General features: G+C 56.7%; 1 long non-coding RNA gene across 1 annotated transcript; it reads left to right on the top strand.

Moving 5' to 3' along the window:
• The first annotated feature begins 21 nt into the window (after positions 1-21).
• Positions 22-3,560, top strand: LOC135174048 (uncharacterized). The gene is made up of 2 exons (XR_010301694.1): positions 22-1,824; positions 2,779-3,560. It is a non-coding gene; the product is annotated as an uncharacterized LOC135174048 (long non-coding RNA).
• The last annotated feature ends 7,170 nt before the right edge of the window (positions 3,561-10,730 follow it).

The following is a 10,730-nucleotide window of genomic DNA, read 5'->3' as shown; positions in this document are numbered from 1 at the left end:
CTTTCCAGTGGTACCCAGAGACAGGGCAAGGGGCAGTAGACACAAACTGGAGCCCAGGAGGTTCTGTCTGAACTTCAGGAAGAACTTTGCTGTGAAGGTGCTCTCCTTCTCTGGGGAGACTGCAAGCCCACCTGGACATTGTGCCCCTGGGCCAGCTGCTGTGGGTGACCTTGCATTAGCAGGGGGGTCGCACTGGCTGATCCCCAGAGGTCTCTTCCAAGCCCTGCTGTTGTGCGGCAGTGCCACAGAGCCTGTTTTGCGCAGCGGGGAGTGCCTGGGGGCACTGGTGTGCAATGGGGCAGACGTGCCACAAGGGGGCGCTGCTGGTCCGGCCGTGCCGCCTGGCGGCTCCAGCTGGCGTTCGCCTTTCCCGAGCAGGGGCTGAGCTTGCTGCGCTCCGCAGCTGAGTTCAGTGCTCGGTGGCTCTCGGGGCAGTCGTCCGTGCTGGCAGCAGGCAGTGTTCTTCAGAAACCAGAACTCAAATGGAGCTTTTGGTGTTTTTCCCATAGATATTTCAGGTAGCTGTTTTGGAAAGGCAAATGGAACACCGATAGAAATGCTGTCCCTTGTCCCAGCCTGCATGAAGCATACTCTGAGGTGGTAAGCATGCAGTTCCTGTTGCTTACCTTGCACAAACAATCCTGCAGTGATCCAGCTCAAATGCATATGCTGAACTGACAAATCTTTTCTGAAAGACTTATTTGTCCTTAGGCAAGTCAGAGTTGGTGCAGTGTCTGCTGTAAAACAGATGCACTCACTGCCATGTTGCAGATTGTAGCTAGGGATCAGGCAGCCACAGCTTGCCTGGGGGTGATGTTTATTGTGTTACACAAGGTTAGTTTGGAGTTGTAGGTAAGATAGAGCCTTTTTGGGGTGAAAGACTTCTGGGTTTGGCTTTTCTGTGCCAGAACTCGGGGAAGGATTGTTCAGAAGGGATTGTAGTGATAGGACAAGGGGCAATAGTTTGAAGCTGGAGCAGGGTCAATTTAGGTTGGCCATGGGGAAGAAGCTCTTTACAGTGAGAGGTGAAATACTGGAACAGTTGCCCAGGGATGAGGTTGAGGCCCCATGCCTGGAGATATTAAAAATCAGATTGAGTGTAGCCCTGGGCAGCCTAATCTACTTGGAGGTGTCCCTGCTGACTGCAGGGAGGTTGGACAAGATGACCTTTGAGGGTCCCTTCCAATCCAGTGCAGTCTGAATCTGTCAGCTTGGTGCTGCTGAGGATCTCTTAGGCATTACCCATTTTAGACTTCAGATTAATCTCTCTGATGTTAACGACCCATCACAGGAAGTTATTGAGTTTTGCTAGAGGCCCAGGGATGAATCAGTGGACTGCACATCTTCTCCACATGGCATTCTGTGTTTTCTCCAGCTGTCTATTCTGCAGGGTAATAATTATTCTGATTACAATCCCATATGACAGCAGGACAGTGCATATCTTCTGGTATTCTTGATTTGGGCTGGAGTGAGAAATGAGTGCAATAATCTACTTGCATTTTGTGGTGAAGATTATCATTTCAAACATAGAAGGCAAGACACTGACTTGAAGATAGGTGCAGATTCTCACAGAATTCACAAGCCTACAGCCAAAACACCACCCCACAAAGGACACAGCCAACCTACCCCCGCAAAGGGGATCAGCCAAAGGCTTCTGCCTCTCCTGGGGCAGCTTAAAAAGGGGAGGTCAGTTGAAGTCTCTTCCCACCCCAGCTGTGGCCACTTTGCCCTGCCTGCTCAGTGCCCTTTATAAGCAGAGCAGGAGGAGCCCAGCCCCAAGCTGGGCCCATTGCGGGCCAGGGGATCCTCCGCCTGGCATCCCAGGTGAGTGCGCACGGGTGAGCACCGGGTGCGTGGTGGAGGGTTTCAAAGGCCGGGGGGTCTGGTTGGCCCCCTGGCTAGCTAGGGCCGCCTTAGGGCTGGGCTACTGACCCACTGCAACATCCACCTTAGCTCACGGGTGCTAAGTCTGTGTTGCTGCTGAGGCTGAGGTTTCTCTAGGAGGTTGGATCCTCGAGGATTTTGCTCTGGGTTCTGCGATGGATGCAGAGATGGAGCAGGAGCACCAACTGGAGCTGGTAACGGACCAGCAGCAGCAGCTGGTAATGGAACTGGTAATGGAGCAGAAGCTGGTAACGTAGAGTGGAGAGGAGGAGGAGGAAAGCAGCAGAGACTGCCCGGGGGAAGGCAGAGAGTGGGGGCGGGACGGCAGGGGCTGCCCGGGGAAAGGTGGAGGGCAGCGGCAGGAGGGCAGGGAAGAGGTACAGAGCTTTCAGGTGCTGAGCTTCAACAGAAAGACCTGATGGAAAAGAAAAGAGACTAACTTGTTTAGCAAAAGTACTCTCTGGAATTTCCCAAGTCGCTTATTTATTGAAGGCAGTCATTTGTTGGTCATTGTCATCACGAGAGGTCCCTTCCAACCTAAACCATTCAATGAAGTCTTTTATCAGCTCCTAGGATTAGTGACAGTGGGGAATGTTTGCTTGCTATGAGCTGAGGGAGCTGTTTCCTAAATGGAATGTTCATTAGTTCTTTAGCACCTGAAAATGTTGGCAGGCTACTTGATAAACCTCCTGGAACACAGGGGCCTGTTGAATTGTTTTCCCAGTGCCTGAACAACTTGCAGTGCTGTAATGGGTTAACCTCCTGTTTCCCTCCAACACAGAAGTGAGGCAAAAGTAACACAGCCAAGGAAAAACCCTCTGGGTTGAGATCAAGAGGTAAATACAAAATGAGATCCTGCAGTGCACAATTACCTTAGCCTGTTTCTGTTTGCAGAAAGCAGGAGTCAGCCACCTGCCACCCATCCCCTCCTGACCCCAACCCCAGAAACCCAAAGCAGCACTTGGCACAGGAGGTCTCTCGTGTTGCAGTCTCAACTTCAAGCCCTGGAATACTTTGCTTCAGCCAGCAGCATGGGGTTGGATACCATCAGCAGAGTCGACATAACCTGTGACTAAGTGAACTTTAAGTGTTCTGAATCCACAGTGGAACTTGATAAAGAAAGATGTGAATGGAAGCAGGCTCTGACTGCTCTGTGTAACTGATGAGAAGCTTTCTGAAGGAGGTTACAGATCTTCAAGGTAGCTGCTGGTGCAGTGTCTGTTGGAGACTGTTAGCCACTCTGAAGGAGGGAGTTAGTGGAGCATCATAGGAACATGTAGAGAGATTGGTCAGGAAAAGGCATTTGTGTTACCCTTTTGAGTCATTTGAGTCACTTTTATTGTAATCCCATGCCTGAGAGCAGGACTCCTTTGTGTCCAGGGTTAAAATCTTCAAGGAGAAACAGTGCCAAGGCTCTGAATTGATTGGGACTTGGTGCTGCTAGTTACAGTGTAGGACAGTTAAGGCAGTCCTGTGTTTTGTGATTTGCCTTTTTTCCTACCGTTCTAGTTTTGGCTCGGGCTAGTGTGAAGTGTCTCTGGAACGAGGTCCTTGTGGTCCCTTCTGACCCTGACTGATTCTGTGATTCCAGCAAGCAGCTTTTGACTCAAAAACCCCTGAGGTCACTGCAGCACCTCTCTATGGAATAAAAGAAAGGGATTTTGCTGCACTGCTGAGAGCTGTTTCCAGCTCTGAGCCTTTGTTGTTGTGGTTGTTTTTGGTTCGTGTTTATAAACAGCAGTAGCTAAGCAATCCTCTCTGAGCTATGGACCACAATCTGCTGCATCCTGTACAAGAAGCAGATCCCAGTGTGATCTGGTGCAGCTGTAGCACTTCCTAACTGCTAGGTTTGGGAGGAGGGCATGTGTCTCAGTCGTTTCTGAGCTGTGGTAGCAATCAGGTGTCTGCTTAAGTCTTGACCCTCTGCCACGTGCTGCCACGTTCACCAGATCTTTCTCCCGGCTTCAGGGAGAGAAGGAGTGTCCAGCTCCCAGAGTGGGTGTCAGAAGCGATGTGAAGTGAAAGGGGTTTGCTGAGGTCATGTAGGAAGTTGTGTGAGGGAATCTGGCAGTTTGGTTTTTGATTTCTTCAGTCTCTAAAGTTTTTCTTGGAGCAGCTTCACTGCAATCCTTTTAAATGCACAGAGTATCAGCACAGGCCCTTTTAGACAGTCCTCCAGCTTTGCTGCAGGTCCCTTTCAGATACTGCAGCGTAGCTCGAAGCTCTGCCTTCTCTTCTGCAGCCTCCACAGCCCCAGTTCTTTCAGTCCTGCTTCCCAGGAGAGGTGCTGCAGTCCTCTGCTCATCTTTGTGGCCCTCATCTGGCAGAAGAGCTGTGTTTTTCCTCTAGCTGCTGCAGAACGGCCTTAATTCTGGTGTCAGCAGCTCCCCCTGTGTCTCCTCTGCTGTCTGTAAATCCCTCCAGAGTAGATCAAGGAAGTGCTGAGTATCCCCAGCTGGAGTTGAGAGCTGTCCCTATAAACTGAGTGTGTAGGAGTGGCAGAGCGTGGGCTGTGCCTTGCGTGTGGTGTGCTGTTGGCAAAGCCAATAGGCAGAGCGGCGCTGGGCTGAAGGCGCTGCCCCCGGCCGGGCGCAGAGGCGCTCTCGGTTGTGTGTGCTGCCCTCTGGTGTTTGGTCGTGGGTACTGCAGTTGTGTAGCGGCTGCAGTGTGGCGCCGGTGCTGAGTGCTGCCACCGTGTGTTTGCTTGTCCACACTGCATTTCCTCAGCCGCGGCGGTCGCCCGTTTTCCTGCCTCGTCTCTAAAGGCCGTGCACGATTGAAGTGGCTGAAAGCTGAGGGGAGGGGAGGGGAGGATAGGAGGGGAAGGTGAGAGGTGGGAGGGAGAGCTGAGAACTGGCTTGGATTTGTAAGTATTCGAGTGAGGAGTTAAAAGCGGCAGGCATCGGGGGCGGGGCGGTGCTCCGGGGGCGTATTATTGCTAGGGACCTTTGCGCATGCGCCTTGCCGTTGCCCCGCCCGCGTTTCTATAGAGGTTCGCGCATGCGCCGTGTCGCGGCTCGTTGCTATGGAGCACGGTCCCAGCGAACTGCAGTGCCGACAATTAAACACACGGTGGCAGCAGCGAGCACGGTCCCCAGCGAACTGCAGTGCCGACAATTAAACACAGGGTGGCAGCAGCGAGCACGGTCCCCAGGGAGCTGCAGTGCCGACAATTAAGCACAGGGTGGCAGCAGCGAGCACGGTCCCCAGGGAGCTGCAGTGCCGACAATTAAGCACAGGGTGGCAGCAGCGAGCACGGTCCCCAGGGAGCTGCAGTGCCGGCAGTTAAGCACAGGGTGGCAGCAGCGAGCACGGTCCCCAGGGAGCTGCAGTGCCGGCAGTTAAGCACAGGGTGGCAGCAGCGAGCACGGTCCCCATGGAGCTGCAGTGCTGGCAGTTAAGCACAGGGTGGCAGCAGTGAGCGCTGCGCGCATGCGTTGGGTCGCTGTGCGGGGTGCGGAGCTGGCGCATGCGTCCTGCTCTGCCGCCTCGTTACGCATGCGGGGCCGGGGCCGTGCTGAGAGGCCTGCGGGGGGAAGGCTGCGGCGGCAGCGGCGTGGAGCGGCAGCGGGGCCGGGCCGGGCCAAGGAGGGCTTTGCAGTGCCGGTGAGTGTCCGTAGCAGTGCCGCAGGGATTGTCCTTAGTGCGTGGTGAGTTTTCTGTGTCGCTCTGAGCGGGGCCCGGCGGAGCTGCTTCCCAGGCCGCTCAGCGTTGCCGCCCCTCGGGAGGGGCTGTGCGGGCCCCTGGAGTGGGTCTGGCAGCGTCCCGAGGGCTGCGGGGCGCATGGAGGCGCCTGTAAGCCTCTGGGTGTCCCCTGTGGGCTCCGATGGTCCCAGAGGAGCTGGGCAGGGTCTCTGGAGCTGTGTGGCCTCTGTGGGCGCCGCAGGATTCGGGCGGGATCTGAGTGGCTCTCGGTGAGCTCTTTAGGGGTCTCTGTGGGGTCCCCACAGTCCGTGGGCTCTGCTGTGCAGTCTCGGGGCTTGGGGAGCTGAGGATTTGGGGCTGTGCCCCTCTGGTGTTCAGTGTCCAAGCCTGGACCTGGCAGCCACTGCCCTGCCGGCCCCTGCAGGTGATCCGGGGGCGTCTGAAGGGGTTTTGGGAGCGACAAGGGGGTCTGGGGGCTATCGAAAGGCCTTTTGGGGGCATCTGAAGGGGTCTGGGGGCATCAGAATGGGGTTTGTGGGTACCCGAGGGGGCTGTGAGGCCTCTCAGTCTTCCCCTGGGGGCTCCTGGGGGTGTCTGGAGGATCCCAGAGGAGCTGGGGATGCTCTCAGTGAGGTTTGGGGCTCTCTGCAAAGCCCTCACAGTGTCTGGGCTCGTCTGTGGAGCTGTGAGGTGTCAAGTTTGGGGTGCCCCAGGGTTTGGGGAGGTCTTGCTCTGTGTTTCAGTGTCCCCTGAGGGCCTGGGACCTGCAGCCATGCCCCCTGCAGGGTGTCAGGGCAGTCTGAGGGTGTGCAGAGGCCTTTGGGGGTGACACAGAGGATCTGGGTGCTTGTGTAGGGAGTCTGGGAGCATCTGGAGGGGTTCTGGGCTCCCCAAAAAGGTTCTGTAAGCCTGTGCAGGGGTCTGTGTACATGTGAGGTGAGTGTGGGGGTATCAAAGTGGGATCTGAGGGCATCTAAAGGGTTCTGGGGTCATACAGAGGTGTCTGGGGGTCTCTGGGGGAAGCCCTTTGGTGCTCCAAGGGTACCTCTGCAGGGTCCTGAAGGAGTTGAGAGGGACCTGGCGAGGTGCTGCTTGCTGCCAGGTGCTGCTGAGGGGCTTGAGTGGCGTCTGAAGGGGCTTTGGAGGCAGCTAAAGGCCATCTGGGGGCTCCTAAGGGGATTCTGAGGGGGCCAAAGGGGATCTGGGGCCATCTAAAATGGGTCTGTGAGTATCAAGAGGTCTTTTGGGCACATGTAAAGTGGTCTGGGGGCACCTAAAGCGGTGGGGCTGGATCTAAAGTGGGTCTGGAGGCATCTAAGGGAGATCTGTGAGTGTGTAGAGGGGTTCTGGGGTCTCTAAAAAGGTCTGGGGCTGTGCTAGAGGCTTCTGGGCTCATCTGCAGTGAGCCTGGGGTCCCTCAAAAGGGTCTGGGGACAGGTAAAATGGGCCTGGGGTGATGCAGCAGGGTTCAGGGGCATCAGAAGGGGCATTGTGGGCATCTAAGTTGGCCTGGGGTCCTCTGGAGGTTGCCTCCCTCTTTCTGTCTCTGTTGTTTGTCCCTGGGTGAGAGTTCTCTGCTGTGTTTGTTCTCTCTTTTTGCAGGGAGCTGAACTGCTTTGCCCCAGCTCAGCTGCAGATCTGCACTCAGCCTCAGCCCCAAGCCCTGGCAGGGTGGGATGCTTTGGTCCCAGGCCGTGGAGCTGTTTGAAATGCAATTCCTGCTTGCAGCTGGTTCAGAAATGGATTTCCTGTGGCTGTGGGGGCAGAAATGTCTCTGTGGTGAGTTGGTGCCAAGTGCCAGCCTTGCTTAAAGCCTTCTCTTAGGCCTTTCAGTGTGCTGATGGTTGCAGAGGAGAAGCTCAGGGTGTGAGGGAGTGAAAACTGAAGGGGGTGTTCAGGTGTGGGGAGAGGCCTCTGCCCTGGAGAGGCTGCTGGGCAGTGCTGCTGCAGCTAAGGTCTCCCTCGGGGAGCTGTTCCCCTCAGGGGCACTCTGGGGGCACTGTGCAGGAGGTGGCAGCCAGAAGGCAGAGCTGCCTGGGCCTCGTTGCTGTGCTGGCCAAAGCAGGTCACTTGTGCAGCTGTGCCACTTGCTGCTCAGGGCTGTGCTTGGGCAGAGAGGCAGCTGTGCCAGCAGCCTGTGCCGCAGTGCAGTTGGTGCTGGTGCAGTGCAGCCTTTGCAGCTTGGCTCTGGGCTGATGGCAGTGGAGCCCCAGAGGCAGCGGTGCCAGGGCAGCTCAGCAGGGGCTGGGCTAGGGGCCGAGGCTGTGCTGCCTGCAGAGGCTTTTGTGTGCCTGTGTCGGGGTGGATTTAACATCCTTTTACTGCTGGGATGTGCTCCTGCTGCTGCCTTTCTGCTGCCCGGCTGGGAGAGGTCCAGAGGGACTGGGAGACACCAGGAGGGGTTGGGAGGAGACTGGGAGGGCATTGGGATGGAGTGGGAAGGGATGCATGAGGGACTGGGAGGGAATGTGAGTGACTGGGAGGGGAATGGGTAGGGCTGAAGGGGGTTGGGAGGAAATGGGAGAGGACTGGAAGGGCCTGGGACTGAGAGAGACTGGGATGGACTGGGGAGGGGCTGGGAGGGGAATGGGATGGAGGAGGCAAGGACAGGAATGGGAATGAAGGCAATTGGGAGGGAACTGGGAGAGGACAGGGCCAGACTGGGAGGGATTGGGATGGATTTAGTGGAAGTGGGAGAGACTGGGATTGGGAGGAGACTGGGAGGGCATTGGGATTGAGTGGGAGGAGTGGGATGGAGTGGGAAGGGCCTGTGAGGGGATTTGGAGGGACTGATGGGAACTGGGAGTGGAATGGGAGGGACTGGGAAGGGACTTGGAGAGGCTGAGAGAGACTGAGCCAGACTGGGAGGTGTTTGGGAGGCAGTGAGAGGGATTCAGTGGAACTGAGAGTGACTGGGAGGGATTGGGAGGAGAGGGAGGGGTCTGGGAAGGCATCAGGGATGGCCTGAAGGGATCGGGATGGGGAAGGCCTGGGAGGTAGTGGGAGGGGACTGGGAAGGGGCTGGGAGGGGAATTGGAGGGACTGGGAGAGAGTGATAGGGGATTGGGAGTTACTGAGGGGACTGGAAGGAGACTGGGATATACTGGGAGATAGTGGAATGGACAGGGAGGGATTGTGAGGGGCTGGGTGGGACTGGAAGGGGACTGGGAAGGACTGAGAGAGACTGGGCTGGACTGAGAGGGGACTGGACTGGCAATGGGAGGGAGTGGGAAGGCATCTGGAAGGGATCAGAAGGAATTGGAGGAGACTGAGAGGGAATTTGGCATGGGAGGGTATTGGGAAAGGCTCTGGGGGGATTGCAAGAGACTGGGATGGACTGGGAAGGAGTGGGATGGACTGGAATGGGAGTGAGAGGTGTCAGGGAAGGGAATGGGACTGGGAGGTCCTGGGATGGGACAGGAAGGGGAATGGGAGGGACTGATGGGAACAGGGAGAGGAATGGGGTGGACTTGGAGGGACTGGGAAAGGACTTGGAGAGGCTGAGACTGAGCCAGACTGGGAGGGGTTTGGGAGGCACTGAGAAGTACTGGGAGGGAGTGGGAAGCCTGCAGAGGAAGAGAGAGACTGGGAGGGGATTTGGAGGGAGTGGGAGGGGAATTGGAGGGACTGGGAGAGAGTGATAGGGGATTGGGAGTTACTGGAGCGGACTGGAAGGGGAATGGGATATACTGGGAGGTAGAGGAATGGACTGGGAGGGAGCTGGGTGGGACTGATGGGGACTGGAAGGAAATGGGAGGGGACTGGGATGGACTGGAAGGGATTGGGAGAGAGTGGGAGGGGATGTGAAATGAATTTGGAGAGAGTGGGAGGGACTGGAAGGGATTGGGAGAGAGTGGGAGGGGATGTGGAATGAATTTGGAGAGACTGGGAGGGACTGGAAGGGATTGGGAGAGAGTGGGAGGAATTCAGAGAGACTGGGAGGGACTGGAAGGGATTGGGAGAGAGTGTGAGGGGATGTGGAATGAGTTTGGAGAGACTGGGAGGGACTGGAAGGGATTGGGAGAGAGTGGGAGGAATTCAGAGAGACTGGGAGGGACTGGAAGGGATTGGGAGAGAGTGGGAGGGGATGTGGAATGAGTTTGGAGAGACTGGGAGGGACTGGAAGGGATTGGGAGAGAGTGGGAGGAATTCAGAGAGACTGGGAGGGACTGGGGTGGAGTGGGAAGGAATAAATGAGTGACTGGGAGGGATTGGGAGAGACTGGGAGGGGATTGCGAGGGACTACTTGGAACTGGAAGAGGAATGGGATGGTCTGGGAGGGACTTGGAGAGACTGAGCCAGACTGGGAGGGGTTTGGGAGACACTGAGAAGGACTAGGAGGGGACCTGGCTAGACTGGGGGGGGATTCAGAGGAACTGGGAGGGATTGGGAGGAGACTGGGAGGGAGTGGGATGGAGTGGGAAGGGGTTGATGAGGGACTGGGAGTGATTGTGAGTGACTGGGAGAGCCATGGAGGGTAACAGGAGGGGCAGATGGGGAGTGGGATGGGATTGGGAGGGACTGGCGAGGAGTGGGAGGAGACTGAGAGGTAGTGGGAGGGAAGTGGGAAAGGATGAGGGACTGGGAGGGACTGGGAGGCAGTGGGAGGAGACTGGGAAGGGACTGGGAGGGGATTTGGAGGGACTGGGAGAGAGTCATAGGGGATTGGGAGCTGATGGAGGGGACTGGAAGGGGACTGGGGTATCCTGGGAGCCAGTAGGATAGACTGGGAAGGATTGGGAGAGGACTGGGAGGGACTGGGAAGGGACTGGGAGAGAGTGGTAGGATAGACTGGGAAGGCAGTGTGAGGGTGTGAAAGGTAGTTGGGGTGGCCTGGAAGGCCCTGGGAGAGTATTGAGAGGGAGTGTGAGGGGACTGGAAGGAGACTGGGATATACTGGGAGCTAGTTGGATGGAGTGGGAAGGATTGGGTGGGGCTGTGTGGGACTGATAGGGGATTGGGAGGAGATTGGAAAGGGCTGAGAAGGGAGTGGGATGTGTTGGGAAAGGACTGGAATGGGATTGTGAGAGACTGGTAGGGGATTGGGAGGAAGTGGATGGGATTCAGAGCAGCTGGGAGGACTGGGAGGGAGTGGGATGGACTGGGAAGGGATCTGGGAGTGAGTGGAACTGTGAGGGGATTGGGAAGGTAGTTGGAGGGGGCTGGAAGGGACTTGGAGGGGATTGAGAGGGAGTGGGAGG

Source organism: Pogoniulus pusillus, unplaced genomic scaffold (genome assembly GCF_015220805.1).
Source record: "Pogoniulus pusillus isolate bPogPus1 unplaced genomic scaffold, bPogPus1.pri scaffold_239_arrow_ctg1, whole genome shotgun sequence".
In the NCBI taxonomy this organism is placed as follows: Eukaryota; Metazoa; Chordata; class Aves; order Piciformes; family Lybiidae; genus Pogoniulus; species Pogoniulus pusillus.
This window is presented reverse-complemented; position numbering and strand designations above follow the sequence as displayed.